This window comes from Sciurus carolinensis, chromosome 13 (genome assembly GCF_902686445.1).
Source record: "Sciurus carolinensis chromosome 13, mSciCar1.2, whole genome shotgun sequence".
NCBI classification, from domain to species: domain Eukaryota; kingdom Metazoa; phylum Chordata; class Mammalia; order Rodentia; family Sciuridae; genus Sciurus; species Sciurus carolinensis.
The window spans coordinates 83,753,384-83,768,218 of NC_062225.1; positions in this window are offsets into that span (position 1 = coordinate 83,753,384).

A 14,835-nucleotide genomic window follows, 5' to 3' on the forward strand; every position below is an offset into this window, starting at 1 on the left:
CTTTCTGGCTTTGGGATCATGCTTGTCAGGCTACCTAGCTCCTGATTCGGGTCTGGGCTACTCTCCTCACAGCCTCCTGGTTCTTGACTTAGACCCTGTCCTTCCCAGCCATCCAGAGCCTCAGTTTTCAGTAACGGAGCCTCTTGTTGATCATCATTTAATCACGAGGGCTCAGTGAGGCAGAATTCTCAGTTCACGGCAGTGTATCAGATCACTTTCCAAAGTTTATGCAGACAGAATCATATATATACATATATATATATAGGATTATAACATGTGCATATTATGTTATATATATTATATATTATATAGCATGTGCATATATGTCATATATATTATATGTGTACTGTAACACATAATATATGTACATATATATTCACATAGTGTCTCTTTCTCTTTATTTTATTTTCTCTCTCCTTCTCCCCTTACAGACAATACCAGGAACACATAAATATGAGAAATGCAAGGGTTACAGGGGAAAAACAATTTGCAGCTGCACTAAACAGGGCTCCCAATTTGCAGAGGAAAGGAAACTGGGATTCAGAAATCGGGGAAGTAGGCTTGGAGCAGAGTCAGAGAGACTCATGGAACTCCGGAGTGCTCTGTTGGCAGGATCTGTCTCAAGACCCCAGCATAGGGCTGCACTGCCCAGGGCCTGCACCTCCGAGCGAAACCGCAGTTTGCGGAACATTTAGTCAGTTCTCAGGTCAGGGTTTTCGGAGCCATAACTAAAGAAGAGAGAACTCACCCTGAGCTGATCCCTGGTGGAGATGCCTTGTGAGCGTTTGCGGGCTGTCTATTTAAAAATGATGGATTCAATTTAATGAATATCTCCTCCCTAGATTTCTATCCCTATTAAGTATTTTGCAAGATTTTTATTACTTGCTAAGAATCTAAGTTATTTCCTCTCATTTTTCTTGCAAAAGATGAGTTCAATATTTCATCTGTTCTCATTTATTGTTAATTCTCTTTTCCTACTCATTTATTAGGAGACCCATTTTTCTTTGTGGTTTATCTTTTTCTCCCTTAAAGTGTTTATAAAATCCTTTCTAACTCTTTTACCACTTAAAGAGTCATCTTTCCTTTTTTCATTGCCTGAGTCTGTCTGGTTTGGCCTTTTGCTGAGAAATAATCAAATTCTCTCCTTCATTCTGATCTTTTTTCATTACTAAATTTCTTTAGACTCGTAATTTTCTAACTCTTCTCTGTTAAAGCTGTAATGCCAGTTTCTACTCTCACCCTGCTTGGATGGGATGGAGCTGCAGTTCCACTTAATTTAATGGAATAAACTTTTATTGAGCACCTGCTGACTAATGCATGTGAAGTGCCTGCCGTGGTACACAGGAGGCACTCAGTGTACGCCCGTATGCTGATTGTGATTTCTAGGCCCTGTGTTTGTTAATCCTTGGACTACAAACAAAATGCATCAGAAATGAGGCCTGCCTCTGCTGAAAACCTGCAGGTGAACTTTCGGTCCCCGAGACAGATCCAAGGGCTGTCCCTGACCAGATCGCTGTCCTGTGTGGACGTCTACTGCCTGCCTATTAGGTGGAATTACAGACTGGGGCTGAGGCGCAGGTTCCGGCTTTGAACATGGTGCGTGTGGGAAGGTTTCCTTCCATTTCTATCCTCCAGCGTCATCTCTTCTCACTGTCTACAGTTTGTTTTTCCTCCAGAATTCTTCCTTCCTCCGTGCTACACTTTGCACCCCAGGTTCACCTTGTTCTGCACCTCTCAGACCCTATCTGGCTGCTGAAAAGCGCTCCCTTTCTCTCCTAGAGGCTGAATTTCTGGAGACCAGGACTTCGCCTCATTCTGATTTGAGTCCCTGGTGCCCAATTCACCACTCGGAACATTTGGTCAAATTAATAAAAACACCAGGTTTAGATTTAGTATTTTAGAAATAATGATGGACCGATCGGGTGACCTGGAAGAAAAAGATTTCTTTACAGATGCAGAGACTCGGGCAGGTTTCCTGGTGGACTTGACATTTACAAACAGACCTTGAAGAATGAGCACAGGTGCAACTTCGTGGAGCTGGACACGCCCGGGAGAGCGGGGCTCCCTGCTGGGGTGGGCGGGGCTCCCTGAGGGCGGGGCTCTGCTCGGGGAGGGCGGGGCTCGAGAGGTAAGGGCTGGAGCTCCTTTTACCGCCGACAGCACAGAGGGACGAACTTGGAGTGGCTGAAGCAGGCTTTTTAGAGGGAAAATGGATGGTGTCATTTGTGCATTTATTCCTTCTGCAGATATTTGTTGAGTGTGTGTCTGTATCTTGCAAATAGAAGCCTGGAAAGGCAGGAAGGACCATTGAGGCCTCTTGGACATTAGGCTGCAGAGTTTTAGAGTTTTAGGGTGAGTGAAGAGACAGAAAATGGGAGGGAGATTATCGTTCCCTAAGAACTGGCAGGACCCATCAAAAGAAAAGAAGAAAAAAAGAAAAAGCTGAGTTAATATTTGCTTCAGAACTTTCGTCTCTGTTTTTTCTGCCAACGCTTTGGGTGTCCCTTGTTCTGGTACTATCTCCCCTTCCCCTGTGTAACTGCTCTCCTGGGGCGTCCAGTTGCCGTCTCTGACACCTCGAGAAGGCTCCTGCTCACTCTGTCCCTGGAAGCCAGCTTTTCCTAGGTGCAGTGCTGTGCTGTCTGAAAGCAGTGAGCAGGTGGGAGACCCAGAGACATGGGGTGTGTCTCCCTCCCAGGCCTGAAGTCACAGGCTCCGGGTGACCTATTTCCTAGGGTCAACCTTGGCCAGATACCTGGGGTTGGGGAGTGGGGAAAGTGGGCTCCTGCCTTTTGGAGGGCCCTGGAGGAGTAGGCAGAAGTATTTTGGAAAGAACCACCAAATTCCAAATTAAGTTGGTTATGATCTTCAATCCGCATTCACTCTTAAAATATCAGGCAGTAAAACCAGCATCGTTTCCAATGGAAACCTGCGAAGGACACGCCAGCGCTATTGCTGTGATGGGGTGGAAAACCGTCCGAGTCCGCGCCACACTGAGCCTCACAGCGTTCTCAAAGCAGCCGCTGCAGGTGAGCCAGCCACACAGTTAACCCTTCTCAACTTTATTGAACTAAGAACAAAAAAAGAAATTTTAAGGAAAGCCATTTATGCATTCATCCAGCCACTTGACATTTATTTAGTGATAATGTTCTGTGTGCACAGTGTGGGCTAGGGTGTGGACATCAGTCACCTGGACTCCTGGGCACAAGTCTCTGATGTCCCTTGGGCAGCTTTTCTGTTCCCACTCCTTGAACCTGGGCTGCACCTGGGGTCTGCTTTACGACAGAATATGTAGCAAGACACAACTGTTGGGAAAGCCTGGAAACATCTGCCTCTTCCTCTTGAAATACCTGCTTTTTGGAAGAGCTGAGCTTCCATGTAAGAAATCCAACTTCCCTGCTGGGGACAACCATGAGAGAGGAGAGGGAGAGAGGCCCCTTCATTCTAGCTTCCAAGTGGAGCCTCCAGGTGACACCCCACTTGGCCACCATGTGACTGACCCACATGAGACCCAGAGACTCCACGTGAGACCCAGAGGCCATCCCAGCTGAGCTCCAGCTGCAGAACCCTGAGAAATAGTAATAAAGTTGATGTTTTACTGCTTGGCTTTAGGGTGGCTCCTGAGGCAGCCATAGGAAAGCAGAGCAACTGCCCCTGTTCTCGGCCATCTGCACTTGATGGTTTTACTGCTAATAGCTTCCTTGATGGGTCCTTGTCACGATGCCCATCTGTGGTGACTGGCTTCCTAAGGGCCTCTTGGGTCTTCTTGGACCCAATATCAATGGCTATTCTTTGTCTTTTCTCCTCAATGAAGAGGAGACTTGACATTTCTTTAGGATCCACAGGCACATGTTGGCATTTAACAGGAATGACCTGTCCACATCCTTGCAATATCAATAAAAGACTGTCTGTATTACCTCCACTTTATGAGAAAACTGGGCCCACATTGATTAACTTATCCAAGACCACGGAGTTGGTAGGCCATGGGGTAACTGAGCCTCACGGATTTCGTCAGATCATGACTCCTGCTGTTTTGGAAGAGCAGCACCACTCTGGTCCCAATCTGGCTCAGTCAGGAAAGTGTCTGCACTCTGCCCGCCCAGGGATGTGCTACAAGGGTTACACAGCCCTCGGTATCCCCAGGAACCTGACTTGCAATCTCACAGTGGGCCTCCACATGGCTCCTCCTCACTCGCAAGCACCCAAGTCTGATCTGTAACCACTGCCTTCCTCTTGAAGCTGCCCTCCGGGAAACTGAAGGATCCTCTCTGAGGCCGCACTTCTTGCTGCACGGTGGTGTCCCACTGGAAGACCGAGACACGCTGAAAGACCGCTGCACGTTCCCGGCCAAGGGTACCTTTAAAAAATGTAGGCACATTTCTGAATGAGGGCTCCCTCAACAGAATCGTCGCGCCCTTGGAGGATGGTTACAATAGGGTGGAGGCAGGAGAGGGCAATCTGTGTTTCATTACACCTCCTGAGGCTTCCAGAGCAATGGGTGGAGGAGAAAGGGAGCTTTTAAGAAGAAAAATGCATATAAATGGCTCAGTAAAATAAGTGTTTTCACATTTTACTTAGAGAAAAAATGTGGTGTACGTGTTAGTAGAGAAAAGTGGATATTTCAATAATTTATCAAACTTCTTTCCTTGGGGAGAATGCAGAGTAGTATCTCCATAACTCTCTAGAAAGGGGTCCATCTTAGTTTCCATAAGTGGAAAGCACCTGAAGTAAGAAAGGCGGGAAAGCCGGTGGTGAGGACCCTTCAGAGAGGAGGTGGGAGCAGGCCTGGCTGTGGGCTGCCACCTGCTGACCCGGTGACACTGGGCGAGTTCTTTCCTCCTGCCCACAGGCTTTTCACTCCCTTGTGAAAAATGATAGGAAAAGGAACCACTTGGACTCTGGGGGCTCCTGAGTCACGTAGTCCCACTGTCCACTTGCCCTGTGGCTACAGAGACCCGGGGTCTTTCCACACAGCCCCGGAGGCCTGCACTTGGGCTTTGGAAAGCTCTGAACAAGAGGCCTTTTGTTTTCTTTCAGGTTGTGTGGGCAAACCTATATGAATTTTCAGAAAAAAAATTAGAACATTTGTACTAAAGGGTTTCTAACTTGTCTAGAGAATTGTCACAATCAGTGAAGATGGTCCTTCGCTGTGACCCACCCCCAGGTGTTTACATTCCTGGCCTCACCTTTTGAATGGTCTGCAGGCTTCTGACTCCAGCAGGCCCTGGTGCCTGTCTTCAGCACAGGCTCCGCAGAGTCTGTGAAGAAGCTGAGGCAGCTGCAGTTCTGACACACAGTGGGTGCTCTCTGTGTGGCCAGGCTGTTATGAACACATAGAATGTGAGTCAACGAAAATGGTAGGAGAACTCGGCAGTGTGTTTCTTAGCAGCTAATTGGTTTGTTGTGCTTAGAACAAGCTTCCAGATATATGCTATGGAGCCTCCCCCACAGCACCCAGGAAGCGGTGTGGGGTGTGGGAGGAGAATGACTAAGGGGAAACTTAAATTGCTACGAGAAACTGATAAAACTGCTCTTAAATTTCAAGCAGCATATTATCAAATTTGAAACAGATTTGATAATACATATAATGGCTTGGTATTTGGAATATATTGAACATTGGTATTATTAATATCCAGTAAAGTGTGTTGGCTAGGCTGAGGCAAGGCCCCTGAAGGCAGAGTTAGGCTGCACCCATCTCTTCCAAGTACCCAAGAGCCTCCCAGGAAACCCTGAACCAGTGGACCCCTGAGATTTAGAAACAGGAGCCTATTCCTGTAGTTCATACTATGGTGTTAATGGCTTTGCTTTTTCCAGAATGATTTTGTTGTTTTATTCTTAGTTTTCTGTAAGGTAAAGCTGAGTGACTTTAGTTATCCTATTCTTCCATTTTAAATATCCAACTTCATATCACAATAGCATATTTACTTAATTTAATAAACCAAATGGAATCATAGGGCTATAACAGCAATGAAAGCACAGCAATTCTTTGCCCTTTCCCCCTATACTCCAAGATCTTGATTCTCAGAATAAACCTCTTACAACTTTGTGAGCTATTTCTTCTTGGTATTTACCTCCTTGTTCCCATGTAATGTGCTCATTGTGCCATTTTTGACTGACCAGTGCATGTATCGTGGTTAGCATTCTCCTGTGGAGTGGAGGGTTCAGTGCCAGAGACCTCCTCCACGTGTACAGCCCTACCTTCTCTTGTCCCTCCCACCCATCTTCCAGTTTTTGTTTAAATCCATATTCCTTGTTCATACTATCATTGCCATATAAGCACCACTCCCAGATGAGTCACCTAATATTCTGTATTTAGTTTTCCATAGCAATTTACTCCACTTTTCTTTTAGCTTATCATTGTTTATTTCTTTCATTTGTTCATATTTGTATGAGTTATGTTACTCATATGAGTTATGTCACTCATATTTTTCCAAACTCTTCAGAGTACCTATAAATCCTCTGCAAATGCTGCCAAACATATCAGTAAATACATCATTTCCAGAGGTTAGGTGACCCCCTGTGCTTCTGCTCCAATCTGGATTGCACCACTGGCATCCAGGAACTTTCTCTTCCAAAGCCATCATGGAAGTCTCTTTGCCTCCTGCCTGTTGGGTTTCTGTGTTCTGGATCCCCCATTCTTCTTGCTTGGTTTACTTTCCCATCTTGGCAGAACACATCCTCTAATACCTTTCCGAGTAGACATGGATAAGTCATATTTTTGTCTCTACAAGTCTAAAGGTAATTAAAAATATGATATTGATAGAGTCTTAACTTGTAGAAATTAAGAAGTATTCTCCTATTCTTCTTACCCCCATACCCTTCCCCTGGAAGGATAGTGGAGTGAAACAGACATGATGACCTCATGTACATAAATGACTGCATGACTGATGTGATCCTGCAATAGGTACAATTGGAAAAATGAGAGATTATACTCCATTTATGTATGATCTGTCAAAATGTATAAATGCATTTTACTGTCATGTACAACTAATTAGAACAAATAAAAAAATTAATAAATAAGTATCCTCCTAAGCAATATTTAGCTCTTGGATTACAGATTAACTAATTTTGAAAAAGTAAACTAAATAACAACAGATACTTGGTCTTAGTCGGTCCCAGCAGGCAGCAAAACTCCATTCAGAGATTGGAGAGAAATGAAGAGAGTTTCCTCAAGTGATTATAGTCGTCCCTCAGTATCTGTGTAGGACTGGGTGCAGGTTCCTCCACAGACACCAAAATTTGAGGGAGCTCTAGGCCCTTTTATGAAATGAAATAGTTTTTGCATGTAACCTCCACACATCCTCCCATTTCTTTAAAGCATCTCTAATGACTGTTTTATTTTCACCCCCAGAGGAGATGGAAAGTCTGGGACTGATCCCTCTGGCTGAGTGTCGTGATCGTTGCTGCCCCCGTCCACCTTTCTCTCTTTCCTACTCACCCCATTTCTTTCTTGCACCATCGTCTGTGCTGACGCCTTTATTGTGGGGAAGGAGAGCCGCTTACGGCAGAGCGCGGGCTCACCCAGAGGGAATGACTACTGATTGGAGTTCACTTTAAAAATATTTTAATGTGGCGCCTCCTGGATCCTGTGTGCCGTGTTTGATGGCGATAGCTCACACTGATCGCTTTGTCTCATACTGAGCCTGGGAGGAAGTATCAACCCATTTTACAAAAGAGCAAGCAGGTGTAATGAAAGGATGGGTAAGTGATTTGGGCCAGAAAAACCTTTCAGATCTGGGAATGAAATCAATATCACTGGATTCCAAGTCCAGTAATTTTCCTACCACACCATAGCTGCCTCTTGTCTCCCTGACAATTTTAGAAAGGGGTGAAGGCAGAGCAGGTGAATCTGCAGGTTCTCTCATTGGAGAGGATGGTGGTGGTCGGGGCCATTTGTGGAACTGGGTTCTTGGGGAGAACCTTGATGTCTCCGTGTGCAGGAAAGGGCTCGGCTTTGAAACCAAGTTCCAGGCTCACTCGGAGCTGGGCCGATCCTAGGTGTGTGTGTTTGGAAGGCTCCTGGTGCTCTCTCACACTCCACTTCCTCACTTCTAAAATGGGGGTGACAGTATAAATTTCTCAGGTGGTCCTGAGAGTTGACTAAGTTTACATAAGTGAGTCTCGGGGACAATGTTTGCTTTTAGTGCCCTTCCATATTGGAACGAGGGTGATCCACTCTTCCTGCCCACATTCATGGAAGGGTTTCTCTGTGTCAGATCCAGACACCTATATGTGGAAGGACATATTCAATATTAAAAAATGCTTTGTGTTAATCCAATTCTTTTAATTAGAAAAGCAAACATTATAAAGCATTTTTTTAAGGCACTGAGGATCAAGGAGGGCCTTGTGCGTGCTGGGCAAGCATTCCACCACTGAGCTCCTTCCAGCCTTAAAGCACTTTTATCTCAGCAGTTTCATTTCTATCTCTGCATTTTATTTCTGTCGTATTAATTCTGTTGGGAATATTTTCATAACTGGGCTTGTCTGGATTCAGAACAGGAATCCAGACCCTCACTCCCTTCTGACTTTTTCCTTCTCTCTTCCAGTAGTTGTAAAAACTGACAAAAAATATAGATGTGCCATATTTATGCTAATACTGCTATTTTAGAGTCATTCTTTCCCTTCAGCATCAAATCTCTCAGGGATTAATTTGGCAAGAAAGAAAGTAGTAATTTTTATAGAAATTAGTAACTCTAATCCTTTTATTCTAAAAAAGATTTGCTACTAATAATCTCTTTCATTTACCAGTGGGTATTTTTGAAGCTGAAGTCTAAGGCAATTTACACTTTGATTTTAGTGCCTGCTATTCTAAGAGCATGATTGCCACTACCATTAATAAGTTTTTAACTTCAGCAAAATAATTTACAAATTCTCTGAGATAGTACATAGGTAATATCCTTTTGGCAGAAAGTGCTTAGTATTGCTAAATAAAGTTGAAAATTGTGAAATCTGCCATGTGCTAAGCTTTGTATTTTTCTTCTAAGGCCATTTGCTGGGACAGAGGTAGAGTTTTTTGCTGTGTGGAAAATATGGAAATTTATGTCTTACATCATAATATATTCCACTTTCTTTGCTAAGAATCTTTCATTATCTCTTTTGTAAAATGAATCTTTGGGCTCTGGGGAATAAAATCCTCAGAAACTATGAATAAAGGATAATTTTTTTTCTTTTCATAGTTTCCTCAAATGAGGGGAAATGATTCAGAAAAGATAGGTATCAGCATTTACAAACAATACATTTTCTTTTTTCCCCCTTTTCTTTCTTTTTTTTTTTTGTTATTGTTGTTGTTGTAGTGTTGCTGGCCTGGGAATCAAACCCAGAACTGATCATATGCTAGGCAAGTGCTCTACCACTGACATATATCCTCAGATATATAACTTTGTGTTCTCATGAAAAAAAAAAATCCCTAAGTTCTGGAGAACATTGCATTAGGAGTTTTGACACTATTATGTTTCATATACATTTCTGAAAGTAGGTGATTATTTCAGAGCACATGTTCTGGAATGATTGTAGTTCATTTGGAATACATCTAATCACACACACATGTGCACATGTATTAAATTACTATTTTACAATTTTAGTACATTTGTCATGTGCGTGTGAATGTGTGTGTGTGTGCGCATGTGTGTGTGTGTGGCGATATGCCTTCCCTACTGAAATGACCTCTAAATTCATTGACTACTTACTTTGTCCAGGTGATGTCATGTGTGAATCTTCTTTACGAGGTATCCTACAAGTTAATTTCCATCATCTCAGAAGGGCATAGTCAAAATGCACTCATTTAACACCTGGGAGAACTGCATTCCTAACCTCATGCATATTCCACAGCTTCTTCCCTACCAAGTTTGGAACTCAAATCTACGAAGGCTTTTTATGCTGGGCCAATGCTTCTGCTCCTCAGAACTCCATGTGTTGCAAGAATGTAGGGAGTCTGGGTCCTTCTCTTGCAATTCAGGAAATCCCAGGACTATGTTCTATGGGTCCCTTATGAGGACTTATTTTGGGGGCAGGGAATTCTTTTCCTTCTGCTTCCACAGGTTGCCCACCTTGGATTTGGGAACTTTCTGTTTGGGTTTTTTTGCTCACAGAAGTGATGAATCAGTTGGTTCAGACAAAAATTTCCATTAGAATATTTATGAAAAGCATTATCCCGGTCTCTTGTTCTCTTGAAGGCCCTATGTCAGCCTGAGCAGTGAGCAAAGCAAATGTCGACTGAGCAGCTCCTGTGTGTGAAGTAGCAGGTGAGGCCGCGTCTCCCCCAAACAGGATGCTGCCATTTTTCCCACAGGAACTGGAGACTGTACCAATCTCCATAAAACCAATGATCAAACACAGCCATGATAAAGACATGAAGATGTCCTAGGGATTGACAGGGGGATGGGTGCACCTCCCTCTAGAAGGCCAAAGAAGTCCCTTCTTGAGCAGAGATTCGCGCAGAGCATTAACAGAATGAGTGAAACCGGAGCATGTGTTACTGAGTCTGAAGCGGGGCTCTAGACAGGCCACGCCTGGGCACGGGCCAGGGTGAGGAAGCGTGGGATTACAGGTATGTGCCACCATGCCTGACTGTCAGTTCCATAACTTTTTGAGAGAAGAAGTCGCTAGCAATAAGGCAGGCCAGACGGTGGCCTTTAATAGCAGGGAAGAAGTTTGTGTTTTGATTTCTTAGAAGAATCTGATCACTATGAGATGGTGTGATGAACTGGGGTGTGCAGGGGCCTGTATGAGGACTAGGTGGTGCTTAAACTTGTGAAGATGGAGTGATCCATCCTGGAGATGGGACCTAAAATAGATTAGATTTAGTGAGCAAGTAGGTGTTGGGAATAAGGTAGAGGACAGATGGTCAAGTCCTCAGAATCCCAGGGACAGATGTAGCTGCTACGAACAGGCAAGTGAGATGCTCTGCTCCCCCACTCAGGGCTGAGACTCCACGTTGGAGTCCTCCTTGCCTTGTGCTTCTCCCGACTACCATCTTCAGAAGAAGGGGCAATTCCAGAATATCTGTCATCTAAAACGATGTCGTTCCAGAGTACTTTATTCCAAACGGATTATGAAATTTCATGGGGTTTCTAAGTAAGGCTGCTATGATAAATTCTTTTTCCTGTCAATCAGTTTAAGAAGATTAAATTTCCTTTGAGATCATGTTTATCTACCTGGATTTCACTTCAAGTAAAACAAGGACCGTATCATCAACTCTTTTATATTTTGAAGAACTCTCCACAATTTTTCAGGAAATATTGGCTTTGTAATGATCTGAACTTGTATGGAGCAGGAGAATGGCCCCCAGGCTCCAGAAATAAAAATTATTAATATGCTTTTCTTCAATCCTGTGATTCTACTAAGCCTTTATCACTTTCTTTGACCTTTGTCTAACCAAGTTTTCCCATTTTCTTTACCATGGGGCAAACAGACCTTTGAGGAAGGTGTGAGAAAAAGGAATGGCAGCGGAGTTTATAGATATCCAGGTGGACACTGGCTGACAGCATGGTAGATGTGACAGGTGACTGCTGCCGCCAGTTATTTTGATCATGACTGTTGGTATGTTTATCTCACCTGCACCTGTGAGCTACAGGCCAATGTTAGATACAAGTTATGGAGAAGACCAGCCTCCCTTACGAATCCTCATGGAGGCTGTGGTGGAGAGACACAGGCAGAGGTGGAGAAGTGGCCGGTGTGCTGGAGGTAATTTGAACTGAACCTCAATTACTGAAGAATGAGGACTGGAGTGACATTTCTGGTAAAAGAAAAGGTGCAGGGGCTTGAAAAAGAACGAGGTGATAGGAGAACAGGGATTATTAGGATATGAACCTGGTGTAGAAAGTGGGGTTGGGGTGGCAAGGACAGAAAGAGCAGTGGGACTCGCAGTGGATCTTCTGAGTCCTTCTGTGAAGTCCTTGACTGCCAGTCTGAGGCGTGAGCTTGCCTTGAGGCAGTGAGAGCAGGGCCTGTGACAAGCCTGGGGTGGGGACCTGCTTTGCATGGTAGGAATCCGGCCTGGGTGGGGTCGCCCAAACCCTTACCACTCCAGCCTCTCCCCCATTCCTGAAGAGCAAACCCTCAAAGCCAGCTGCTGGTTCTTTTTATCACCAACTCACATTTACCCTTTATTCCGTTCCAGTCTGGGTTCTGTTCTCAGCCCTTCAGCACCACTACTTTTTAAAACACTGCCAAGCGTCAGATCTTAAGCGCACTCTGCGCTCTTTCTCTTCAGCTCTGCTGCGACTTCCGCAGAGTCCTCAAGTTCTCGTCTCCTGAAACACTTTCTTCCTGGCCACTTGGACTTCATACCCTGGCCTCTTCCCTTGGGTCCCACCTCTCTGACGTTTTGCCCACATCTCTTGTCTCTCCTGAGAAGAGCGGCTCTCTGGGGCTGAGTCTTGGGCACTCTTTTCTTCCATGGTCCAAGCCTCTCTCGGAGATATCCACTCCCTGGACTTGGAATTCTGTCTTTATGCTGACAAATCCCAACTATATGTCTTGATCCTTAAGTGTCTGTCTACTCAGCTCTAGACTCATCAGTTCTCCTGCATTTGGGTCCCTCGAGGACTAATCGGCATTGAAACAGAGGTCTTGCTGCTGCCTCTCCTTCTTTGTACGCCTACTAGCATTTTGTACCTTGGGAAAGGATGTTACTACCCATCTTATTACTCAGTCCAAAAACTAAGGTGTTGGCATCATCTTTGATTCTTTCCCTCCTTTCATGTTTTATATCCTATCCATTAGGAAATCTATCCTACTCTAAAAAATATACCTCAAACCCTTCCATTTCTCTCCATCTCTACTTCTGATGTTATAGTCCACACTCTCATGATCTCTTGCCTGAACAACTGATTTTTCTGAGTTTCTAGGCTTGCTACCATTCCAAATCCATTCTGCACACAGCAATGAGAGCAGTATTTGCAAACATAAATCAGATCATGTTATTTATCTCTTTAAAAGTCTCTCATGACTTCTCATTGAACTTGGAATAAGATCCTAAATCCCAGACAGGCTTTCAAAGTCCTATGATTAGTCCCTTTCAGGGACTTTGCAGGTGGTGATTCACTTATTGAACCTCCCTTTCTTCTGGTTTCTCCATGGATGGGTTCTCTAGATTCTGACATCTCTTCTAAGGGACCTTCCCCAGTAACACTCCCCAATATGATCTTCCAGTTACCTTCCACTGGATTATCTGCTTTCCACACAGCACTTGCTAGTGTTTGAACTTATTTATGTTTTGTTTTTGCTTCTGTGTGTGTGTGTGTGTGTGTGTGTGTGTGTGTGTTGTGTGCTTCCTTCCATTGGAAAGCAACCTCCTTGAGGAAGATCTCTGGGCTCTTGCCACTGCAGAGCTAGGTGAGGACACACTCATAGCAGTGTCCAATATAATTTCAGTTCATAAGTGAATACAAAATAATAGGTACTCCGCTCTATGTGGTACATGGTGGTTAAGAGGAATATTGACAGAGAACAGGATTTCTTCCCTTTTACTCAATCCCTCCTTCTATCCTCTCCCTTGCTGTTTCTGAAGCAAGAGACCAGAGTTCTGATTTGGTCACGTCCTGGGAGCTGCTTTCAGCAAGTGCCTGTGAGAAAGGTCACGCAGGTGGAACAGCTCTTTCCTCCAGCTCTCTCTCCACTGAAATGCTGCTCCTACACAAGTCATCAGATGCTGGGGCTGGTGGAATTTACGTTTAGGGTGAGCAAGCAGTTTCTGGAGTTCCCAGGGTCCTTTAGGGTCCTTTGAGTTCTGACTTCCTTTGCAACACAGCTGTGTTGAAGTGTGAGCACATGCCCAGCTCTATAGAAACACTGAGCACATTGATTGGCAGGTCAATGGGAAGATGGCGGGCTGCCCCAAGGGAGGGGTGGGCATCCTGGGCCCCAAGAGCATCTCGGCACTGCCGTGAGGCTCCTCATTACTACTGAGCAGACATCAGTGTCCTCTCTTCTTATATCACATTTAAATTCCTTCACTTTCTAGAAGCCAACTTTTTGGGAGGAGAGTAGACACCTCTGAGAGGTCAGACAATTCATTGAGTGATATGTGACCCACAGCAGTAATAGAATTCTTTTTAAGTCCAAATATGAATGACTTTTGGCCACAACATTATGCTCATGAACACTGTCCTTACCTCAGGAATCACTCCCCTGATTTGTTTTTCTTATTAGTGTTGCTTTAATTTTCAAGTTCAGAGCTCCTTTGAACTAAGCATCTGTGTAGTTAGCCTTCTGGCAAAATACCTGACGGAATCATCTTAAAGGAGGAAAGATTCATTTGGCTTGTGGTTTCAGAGGTTCCCGCCCATGGTTACTTGGCTCCATTGATTCTGGTCTTGTGGTGAGGCAGATCAACATGGTGTGGAGTGTGGTTGGCTGAGCCACGCTCCTCTCCTCAGGTGACCAGGAAGAAGAGAGGGAGAGAGGAAAGGGTGGGAGGTGGAGAGGGATATTGACCAAGTCGCGTGGTTATATTTTGTGCATGTATGAATGTGTAACAACAAATCCCACCATCATGTACAATTCTAATGCACCAATAAGAAAGGTGGGGAAAAAACCATCTTTAGACATCAAAGTTAACACGGAAAGGTATGAAAATGTCTGCATCCAGGGCATTTCCTTTCTTTTGTGAGAAAGAATAGAATGAGGATTTGATTGGAGACTTTTGAAGGCCATGAATATATGAAGTATTCAGAGCTGTGCAAGGTTAACTTGAGTATTTGGTAGAATAAAATTGATTTGTGTAAAAATTTTTTTAAAAACTATATACTGTTCAAGGACAAGCCCCCAGACCCTCACCTCCCTCAACGAGGCTCCACCTCCTGAAGCCTCCAGGACCTCCTAGCAGTACCACCA